The sequence below is a fragment of the Orycteropus afer genome, unplaced genomic scaffold, assembly GCF_000298275.1.
Source record: "Orycteropus afer afer isolate SDZICR_OR568_19922 unplaced genomic scaffold, OryAfe1.0 scaffold00117, whole genome shotgun sequence".
Lineage (NCBI taxonomy): Eukaryota > Metazoa > Chordata > Mammalia > Tubulidentata > Orycteropodidae > Orycteropus > Orycteropus afer.
In genome coordinates this window covers 6,174,557-6,185,775 of record NW_006921704.1, presented here as the reverse complement: position 1 = coordinate 6,185,775, position 11,219 = coordinate 6,174,557, and positions in this window count along the sequence as shown.

Below are 11,219 nucleotides of genomic sequence, written 5' to 3'. Positions count from 1 at the left end.
TAAAAAAAAAGATGAAGATTTTTATAACATTGTCAAGCTTGATATATTCTATCATGTCATGTGTTATGGGGGTTCTGGTGGTGTAGTGCTTAAGGCATTTAACTGCTAACCAGAAGGCTGTTGGTTTAAACCCACCAGCCACTGCTTGGAAGGAAGATTGTGCAATCTACTTCTGTAGTGATACAGCTTTGGAAACCCAAGCAGGGGTTGCTATGAGTTGAATTCTTTTCAATGGCAGTGAAGTTTGTTTGTTTGTTTGTTTGTTTTTTCTCATGTGTTATTGGGAGTATATCTGTGGTAAATTAAACAGTAATGAAATATGAATCATTATAGTATAACAATTGGAAATTCTGTGATTTTGACAGTTGTAATGTTCATGGTGAACTGTAAACATGATATCAATACTACAGAAGTTCATTTTGATCTTAATACATTCTTCAATGTCAATAAATATCCACTAGTGAGAGCTCTGGTAGCAAAGTGCCTAAGGCATTTGACTGCTAACCAGAAGGCTGGCAGTTCCAACTCACCAGCTGCACCTCAGAAAGAAGGCTGGGCAATCTACTTCCATAGTGATACTGCCTCAGAGACCCAAGGAAGGGTCGCTATGAGTCAGATCTGACTCAATGCAGTGAGTTTTATAGATTACTCTAAGGAGTTCTGGTGTCACAGTGTTTAAGGCATTTGGCTGCTAACTAAAAGATTTGTGGTTCAAACCCCCAGCTACTCCATGGCAGAAAGATGAGGCAGTTGGCTTCTATGAACATTCACAACCTTGGAAACCCTATGGGGCAGTTCTACTCTGTCCTAGAGGGTTGCTATTGGTGAGATTCAACTTGATGACAGTGGGTTTTGTTTTTCAGATTTTATAGATTAAAAAATCCAATGAATTGGTAGAGTTACTATTAAATAAATAAATATTTACATACATACATTACATACAACTGTGTGGTAGTTAAGGTTGTGTGTCAACTTGGCTGGGTCATGGTTTGAGTTGCTGGGCAATTGGACATAGTTATTCCTTGTGATGAGATTGGTTATCAACTCCATGGTGAAATCTGCTGTGAGCAGCTAAGTAGTTGCCTTTGGGGTGTGGCTTGCTTCCTGTTTACATGGAAAAACTTTGGGAACAGTCTTGCACATTTGGCACATCTGAATCCTGCATTTGGCTGAGTATCTTCATCTCAATGGCCTGCCATGTTGCCTGCCAATCTTGGAATTGCTCCTGTACTTGAACTAGTGGCCTACTGTGTTGTCCACTAATCTTGGAACTGTGCCATTTTACTTGCCAATGTTGGGTTTGTCAGCCTCAGCAGCCAGCTGCTACATGAGTCAGAAAAAGCCTCCAGCTCTAGTGGGCCTGGAACAGAAAGCAGAACTGAAGCCTAAGGTAGAAAGGCCTTCATTTAGCCCCTAGAGCTGGCATTTTAAACTTCAAGCCTCCTAAACTGTAAGAGAGTAAATCCCTGTTTGTTGAAGCCATCCATTTGTGGTATGTCTGTTAGAGCAGCATTAGAGACCAATACAAACCAGCATGAGATAAATGATAATTAAAAAGCAGTGTGGAAAGGGTGATGAGATGTATTTCAAGGCTTGATGTGATAAAAGGGCTCTTGGCCTACCTTGTCAAAGGAATACTGGCAATACTGGAAGGTCACAAAGGAGTTAATAAAAGGAGCTCTGGTAGTATAGTGCCAAAGGCACTTGACTGCTAACCAGAAGACAGGCAGTTCAAACCCACCAGCCACTCCTTGGAAGGAAGGTTGGGCAATCCTACTTCTGTAGTGCTACTGCCTCGGAAACCCAAGGAGGGGTCGCTATGAGTCGAGGCCCACTCGACTACTGGACGGCACATAACAACAACAACAAGTCTTAAAAAGGACCTCTGGTGGCGTAGTGCCTAAGGCATCTGACTGCTAACCAGAAGGCTGATGGTTCAAATGTACCAGCCACCCCCTGGAAGAAAGGTCAGGCAATCAACTTCCGTAGTGATATCACCTCAGAAACCCAAGGAAGGGTCACTATGAGTCAGACCTGACTCAAAAGCAGTTTGTTTGTTTTTTTTTTCAAGTCTTAAAAGATGAATAAAAAGAACCATGTGGAGTGTTTATGGGAAGGCAACCTGAAGGGAAAAAGGACATTCTAGCAGAAAGGGGGACAGCATGTATATAGGCACAATTGGGGAAAAAAAAAAAACAACTTATGTTTGAAACAGAAAGTGCCAGAATACCATTTTTTCCTAGGCAAAAGCATAGCATAGCATGATTTAGATTTTAGGCTGTTAATTTTGATCACTCTTGTTGGGAACATGGAATTGGGAAGAAAAGAGAAGAGATGAGATGCCACTCATGAGGTCCTTGCAGGATTCCCGATAAGGGACAGATTCTAGACTCTCAGGAAAAAGAAATACATTGTGTAACAATTTGTCTCAGTTTGTGGAGATAGTCCTGGTTTATATTTCTTATCCCATTTTATTATTAATAGCCCCTTTTCATTCTCAGTGTCCTACTTTAGTTGATGATTTATATGGTCACCTTCAACACATTCAAAGCATATTTAGAAGGCAATAGTTTGGATGGCTGTGGGTGACAATGAAGGGGGACAAAGCAAAGTGACTCAAATTCCTCCTAGAGTAAGTAGGGGGATTGTGATGCCACTAACACAAGTAGAGATAACAAGAAGAACCAGTCTGACAGGGTTCAAGCAGGTCTGGGAAGGCACGGTGATAAGTATATCCTTGTATGTATTAAGATTGGGATTTGGATAATTCCTTTATATACAATTGTCCAGGTGGTGATAGGATAAATGATTCTGACTCATTGAAGAGATGTGTGTGAAACCCAGACTGTGGACGACCATCATACAGGCAAGATCATTACAACTTTTATATTATCCCTCTGGTATAAACTGGAGAGTTAGAAGAGAAATGACTCAAGGTGGAAATCTGGGTAACACCAATAATTAAGGGTGAGCAAAAGAAGGAAAGGCATAAAGGAGTGGAAATGATAGAACTGAAAAGGGAAATTTTGGCATAAGAGTGGATAATAAACATAATTTCATTGATAGATTAAGGTATCTCTACTGTTCTGTGAAGGAGCTCTGGTGGTGTAGTGCCTAAGGCATTTGACTGCTAACCAGAAGGCTGGTGGTTCAAACCCACCAGCCACTCCTTGGAAGGAATATGGGGCAATCTACTTCTGTAGAGATACCACCTCAGAAACCCAAGGAGAAGTCATCTTGAGCCGAATCAACTCAAGGGCAGTGAGTTTGATTTTTTTTTGATAATGTTCTGTGAAAGGAGCTCTGGTGGTATAGTGGGTAAAGCATTTGGATGCTAACCCAAAAGGTGGGTGGTACAAACTCATCAGTTGCTCTGCAGGAGAAAGCTGAAGCCATTTGTTTCTGTAAAGATTTACAGCCTTGGAAAGCCGGTGGGGGTTGGTATAAGTCAGAATCAACTTGCTGGCAGTGAGTTTGGTTTTTTGGAATGTTACGTGAAGAAGCCCTTGTGGCAATTTGGTTAGAATCTTGGCTGGTAAACCAAAAGATCACCAGTTTGAACCTACCAGAGGCTAAGTGGGAGAAAAGACCTAGGAAACCATATGAAACAATTCTACTCTGTCCTATGGGGTCATTGTGAGCAGAATTGACTCGACAGCACACAACATTCACTGTATCAGAGAAATGCAATAAGAAAAGGATATAAACATATCTGCTGGATACAGCAGTCTTTGGTGGTCCAGCAAGAATAATTTCATTTGGGCAGCACTGAAATGAAGAGTGAATGTGAAATGAAGAGGTGAGCAAATATAACAGGGAAGGTAGATAACTTTCTAAAGAATTGTGCAGGGAATAAGGGAAGAGAGAGACAGCATCCAACCATTAAAGGCCTCCAGTGGCCAGGGAAGATTATAATTTTTAAGAATCTTCAGTTTGTTTATAGATTCACTTTCCCAAACTTTGTTTTTGTCATACTGTTAATAAGTGCTGCATGACGAAATGATTTTCTAAGTAGTGAAGTTTGAAAAACTCTGGTTAATTAAAATAAAAGGTAAAACAGATGTCTTTTGGGGTATCTTAAAGCCTGTAATATTTGAATATGCATTATATGTCTCTAAAACAGGAACTATAATGTGCCTCCTAAATATATTTGACAATGGGAAGCTCTTTTCAAGGAAGACCTATTAACCTTGTGATATTAGAGAAGCTCTGGTGACATAGTGGTTAAAGCATTTGGCTCCTAACCAAAAGGTGGGAGGTTCAAACCCACCAGCTGCTCTAAGGGAGAAAGATGAGACAGTTTATTTCCCCAAAGATTTACAGCCTTAGAAATCCCATGGGTCAATTCTATTCTGTCCTATAGGGTCTCTATAAATCACAGCTCACTCAATGGCAGTGGGGATTTTTTTGATTTATAGGACAACATCTTGCAGTCAGACATAGCAAGGTGTGATTCCTGGCTATGGCCCATTCTAATTGTATGATCTTGGGTGCATTACTTGAATTTGCTACGCTGTGGTCTACACAGCTCTGGTGGAGTAATCCCTAAGGCATTTGACTGTTAACCAGAAGGCTGGCAGTTCAAACCCACCAGCCACTCCTTGGAAGGAAGAGTGGGCAATCTACTTCTGTAGTTATACTCCCTCAGAAACCCAAGGAGGGGTTGCTATGAGTCAGATATGACTCGATGGCACTGTGTTGTTGCATTGTGTAGCCTTATTCGTTGTTGTTTATGGCCAGCAGCTATCCTAACTGGTGGTAAATATCTTGACCTTCATTGCCACCTAACCTCACAGTACTATTGTGAACATTAAAAGAGCTCATGATGAAAGACACTTAGCACAGTGCCTGGTAGTAATATTTTGTTATTATTAACTTACTACTATTTGTGTTGTTATGGTCCAAAGGAACACATTCAAGAAATTCTTTTCTTTTTTTTTTTTTTCTGGTTTAAAGGGAAAAAGAAGGAATGATCGAGAGCCCAAAGTCTCAGTTGCTAGAAGTTCCAGGATTAAGTGTGGAAAGTTTGTTGAAGCAGACAGGAGATGGGTTTAGAGCTAAGTTTGGAGAGCAAGGGGGTAGGGGAGAGACAGAATGTTGAGAGAGAACAAAGTTCTTGAGTTAAAAGAGTTTACACTGATCATTTATCTTCCCTGTCCAAACCCCATTTGCTGCTTTTCGTTTTCTACATCGTTTGTAGCTGAACACAATCATGTTTTCAGGATCTCTCGTGGCTAGGCATTTAAGAACAAGATGACTTTTTTTCTGCATTATATTACAGACAGTAAGATGTGAAGTCAGTATGTCCCAGGAGAAACAAGAGTAGTTATTTAGGAGCTTATTAAAAATAAAATTTGAATTTAAATTAAATTTACATTTTGAACCTGTTTTGTTTATTGAAAATTTTAGAGATAAATATCTATAATCTGTCTTCTATATCTCATCACATTGCTGAGACTTTTTCCATGTAAAAAAAAAATTATATATATATATATATATGTATATATATACTCTTTTTCCTTTATCCACACTTTGAAGTTAATCCATTATTATTCCCCCTTCAAAGAAATGTAACTATTGTTTATCAAAGATTTTAAAGGCTTGGAATTATATCCAACAGTGCTTTAATGTGAGAAACAAGCTATTATAATGGGGAAGTACATAGACTTTGGAGCCAGACTGTCTGGCTCAGCTCTTACAAGCTCTGTGCCCTTGAACAATTTACTTAACTTCTCTGTGCCTCAGCTTCTTCATGTGTAAAACACTGAGAGTAATTCAGTACCTACTCTACAGGGTTTTAATAAAATCTAGTATGTAGAAGATTTAATAAGTTAATATTTGTAAAGCATTTAAAAGAGTGCCTGGCACAGAGGACATATTATACAAGTAGTGTGTGTATGTTAAATATAATAAATAAAAGATGAGGTCTCTTAGGAAGAAAAATTGAGAAGAAATTACTTTTTTTTCTTTTGTGATCAAAACATTGCTAAACAATTTGAGAATTATTAATACCAACTCAAAAGCAGGTTTCTATTCAGTGTTCCTTTGGCGTGTTAATCCAAGGAAGCCTCTTACAGTTTATGAAATGAAATGATGACACCGATGCCACCATGCTGTTCCAACATGACTCTTTGTGGTTGATTCTGTCTGGGCTTCTTTTATGAGTAAAAGATTAAAACAACGAAAATCAAGATTTTCCTCATGTTGGATGAAAGCATTATATTTTACTTTCACATTGGATCAGATAGTCGCCTAGAGCATCTACGTTCATCTTGTGTTTGATTGCTCATGTGAAAGCTAAAGTAACACCATTTTCTTTATCATTATGTGATGAGATGTGTCACCCCACTTTATGAACAGCAAATTCTTAGCTCAGGGAGCAGCCAGGGGCAGGTCATAAAATAAAGAATTATAGAGCAAAGATATTAGTGAAACAGAAGCATCAGCACTTCTTACTGTATTTAACTCAAAGACAATGCGGTCTGCCTGGGGAGCTAATACTACTTAACTGTGTTTGGGCAAAAAGCCAAAAGGAAATTGTATTTCAAAGAGAGAAGGTCTGGCATTCCATATGCTGGGTAATCCTGGTCAGTTAACAGGGATGTATGGCCATTTAACACAGAAATTAAAAGACTAAAATAAAACTTTTATGTTAAAGAGCACAATGTTGACATAGTTTGAGGCTGAAGGGCAATTGATAATGTATTGTATCTTTAAATTAATCAAGTTAAAATAGTTTGGAATCAGAGCCAACATCTTCTATTGCAGAATAAGTCCCATATGAGATTAATTTGTGCTCTGTAGTTCCTGAACCATAGAACTAGTAATATGATGATCATGACAAAAAGGTGAATCACAGGTCATTGGCAGAGTCTCTTTAGAGTTGCAGAGAGCCCTGACAGTCCCTAAGGAATTCTTGATATAGTTTGAATCAGTGGCTGCCAAAGAAGTTCTTTTAGAGAATGAGTAGAGGTAAGCCCATTGCTTTACATGTATTGGGGAATACTGTGTTCAAAAGTTTCTAACTTTTTAGTACTGGTGAGAAGGGTATCTTCTTCTAATCCATGAATGCTTCTTTGAGTCACCGGAAAAAGTCGAGATCAGTACCTCAGTTGGGCATGGCTTCAGGATACCTCCAGACTGAAAATCTGTTGGCTGCCATGTTTTTCCAAATTTGGCAATTTGTTTCCCCTTTGTATGTTTATGTGAATTCTCTTAAGCCACTGGGCAGCCTCTGCAGTTACTAATGATATGGTGCATAACTCTGGACTTTGTGTGACCCACCAACTTCTGGTTCATTCCTACTAGTTAGTCACTGTGGGCTGACATTGTCTCTGCCACTGAAGCTCTCAGAATGCTCTTAAATCAAATAGCCCCACTGTCCCTTAATTGTGGGTGTGCTACTCTCATTTCTTGGATATACCTACAGAAACCCAAGGCTGGTGTTTTTAAGTGTCTTATTATCCTTTCCATTTGCAGACAGGTACATACCACATTCTATATGGAATTACTTGATCTGTTTATTGCTTTACACAGCTGCTCACCAAAATGTTGGCAGTTCAAACCTATCAGCCTCCCAGTGGAGAAAGATGAGGCAGTCTATTTTCTTAAAGATTTACAGCCTTGGAAACCCTGTGGGGAACTTCTACTCTGTCCTATAGGGTTACTAGGAGTTGGAATCAACTCATTGGCAGTGGATTTTTGGTTTTGATTCATTGCTTTCAGTATCATTACCAATCACAATCTACGCCTTAAAATCCTGCTGGTTGCAGGTCATTTTTTGCTCAAAATACTTCCTTATACTGGATTATTAGTGTTCTAAAAATAATACTGGAACTCGGGGCAGGTGATCTACAATGCCTGTGTAAAAAGTCCTGTGTATTCGTATTATGTTTTATTCATTCTTTTTTTTTTTTTTTTTTCCCCTAGCACAGGCTTATTGATGCTGGAAATGCATTTATAGCAGGGAAATAAAAGTTAATACAGTTCTGTCTCTACTGCTTAATCTTTTTATGTGTGCACACATGTTTGTGTCTACACACACACACGTGCACACACACACACACACGCTTGCTTCATTTTAAGGACAGAGGAAGCCTATTGTTGTTATTATTGTTATGTGCTGTTCAGTCGAACCTGACTCATAGTGACCCCTCCTTGGGTTTCCGAGGCAGTATCACTACGGAAGTAGATTGCCCCATCTTCCTTCTGAGGAGTGGCTGGTGGGTTTGAATCACCAGCCTTCTGGTTAGCATCCAAGTGCCTTAGGCACTATGCTACCACAGCTCCCAGAGGAAGCCTAGATTTCTAGTATTGTTTACTTATGACTAAATTCAGTTGACTATCCCAAGTAATCCTTTTTGTTTCCTTAAAGATCTGACCTTTTGGTGTTAAGATAGGAAAACAATTTGTTAACAGATTTGTTTAGTTTATCAGAGAGCCAATTCACTTTGAAGTAAACATTCCGACTATGGCAAAGGGGTGTTTGTCAGGACAAGGCAATGTTTTAGACTGCACCTCAGTGTTCTATCATAGCCATACGTCTACTTTAACTACCACTGGGGTTTCAATACTCTGTCTTCACATTCACTTCATGAGAAAGGGCTGCTGTCCTGGCATCCCAGGGTATCGTGAAACTGGTTTAAGTTAGGGCATATGTCCTCTGTTGACCTAACACTCTTAATGGAATGGACAATGAAATGGAATAACCCAAACTTGGGGCTGTGATGGGGTTCACTTCTCCTGAATTGAATAAGGGAGAAGTGAATGAAGAACATTTGAATGAAAATCTGGATACTTTTAGGAAATGGGAACAGGGAAATGGATGCTAGTTATCATTTACAAATTTCTGACAATTGATAGTGGCATAGTGGATAAGGTACTTAGCTGCTAACCAGAAGGTCAGTGGTTCAAACCCACCAGCCACTCTGCAGAACGAAGATGGGGCAATCTACGTAAAGATTTCCAGCCTTGGAAACTCAATGGCAGTCCTTATGAGTCGGAATCGACTCCATGGCAGTGAGTTTGGTTTTGGTTTTATCACTTCTGAAAGGATTCGTCTCTTTTGAACCTCTGTAAAATATGAAAATATCATTCATTGTTCATGATTCTTTTTCTAGTTTTGTTCAAATTTACATATATAGTCATACAAGTACAAATTGCTTTTCTCATGTTAAATGTGTGGCTTAACTCTGGTTTTTGCATGGTAAGTTTTAACTATTTTTAAATTTCAAGATACTCAAAAATAAGAGTGTCTGTATGGGCTTTTGTCACAAATTTCCTGCTCTTCTCTGTCTGTAGGAACCTTACCCACATTGTAAGGCTCAGCTCCCTGATGAAGCCTTGGCCTATTTTTTTCAGGGGAAGTGATCACTCAGTGCTCAAAGCACTTTATGTTTTTCATTCCCATTTGCTATTTTGATGCTATGTCCCCTTATTCCCTGGTATTTTTTGGTATATTTTAGTCCATCACAGCAGATGAGACAGATGATATAAGTGATTCCAGGTTGGTATTTGGTGTAAGGCACATTGAAGAAGGACATAGAAGCAAGGAGCATGAGGTATTGGCAGGAAAAATAATTGTTGGGCCTAAGTATTATCTGACATTATCTGACAATGGAGGTTACTGTGGGAATGAACTTGGACATGAATCAGAGACTAAACTATGAGAGGTTCAGAGGGGAAAGTTTGTGGGAGAGCTAGGTGCTGTGGAGGCTGTGGTTATGAATAAATTCAGAGATTTAGACTTTTGAATAAGGGGGTATTTGAGGAACAGTCAAAGCCAGCAAGTTGGACCAGCAGGTAGGAGAATATTTCAATTTGTGTCTGTAGGAAGTGGTGAGAAAACTCATTTCTACAAGAAAAACATCCACTCTATAAAAAATAATTGCATATTTTTTAATATTCTGTGGGCATATGTCTATCTGACATTCTCAGAGTTCTTCTTCAGCCTTAACTCATATTTTATTTGGTATAAAATGTAAATTAGCTAGTGCATGCTAGAAATATTTGCAAAAGTTTTAAAACACCCCTGTTTAAACGTCGTTTTCCTGCAGTGAAAATATTGTTCATGCACAGTGAAAAGTGTTCCATAGAATCACTTTTTAAAGACCATAGAAAGGATTATGGTTAAAAATAGACAATGAGCACTAGGCAAATTAAGTTTGCAACCATAATTCTAACCTGTTTCTCCCAACACCATTACTCAATCTCCTCCCACAGGAAAGCCTCCTACAAAATATCTCACCCAAGGAATTAATCTGTGTAGATGTGTTAGAAATTACACCTGAAAATGGCAGTGACATCACTTCGAATCTGTGATGCACTCTCCTATTTGTGAACACCTCCTGCTACTTTCTGTACACCCTCTATAATGTTTGAGAGATGCCACGGTCCTGTCCTCAAGTGAGGATTTCATTCAATATATTTCTAAATCTTTCACCTATATAGTCAGTTATTTATTAGAAAAATGATAAAAAAAAACCCTGGTACTTTTTTCTGTGACCCATGCATTATTTAATTAGAGAAGATTGCCAAGCCTGAAAATGTAAAGATAATTGGGGTTGAACTTTGAAGATACAGAGTATTTTCTAAAATGCTTAAATCTAAAACTTATGGATAATAATCAGATTCAGGCTCCTCTCAAGAGAAATAGCACCCTAGGGAATAATTAGCCCCGAGAACTATAGCCAGCAGAAAATCTCTTATCTGATGGAAGGCACAGAACCAGAAATGATGGGCAAAATCCCTCTCTGAAAGAATTAGGGCTTGTGGTCTATAGGCTTGTTTATAAGACAGACATTACTTTGCAAAATTTTCACATGAAGTCTTCCTTGAATTTTGAAGGTTGACATAAAAAAAGAGTGGTAGTTTATAATTCATTTTTAATTTTCTTTGACTTTATCCATTTGTAAGTGTGCGTTGGATCATAAAATTAATACAGTGCCTGTGATAAAGCTATTAAACTGAAAAAAGAAAAGAATGCTGTATTAGGAAAATTAAGAAGCAACTCTTTTTAGGAGGGAGCTCTGGGAGTGTAGTACCTAAAGCATTTGACTGCTAACCAGAAAGCTGATGGTTCAAACCTACCAGCAACTCCTCGGAAGGAAGGTTGGGCAATCTACTTCCATAGTGATACCACCTTGGAAACCCAAGGAGGGGTTGCTATGAATTGGAATTGATGTCATGGCAGTGAGTTTGATTTGGATTTGGTCTTTTTA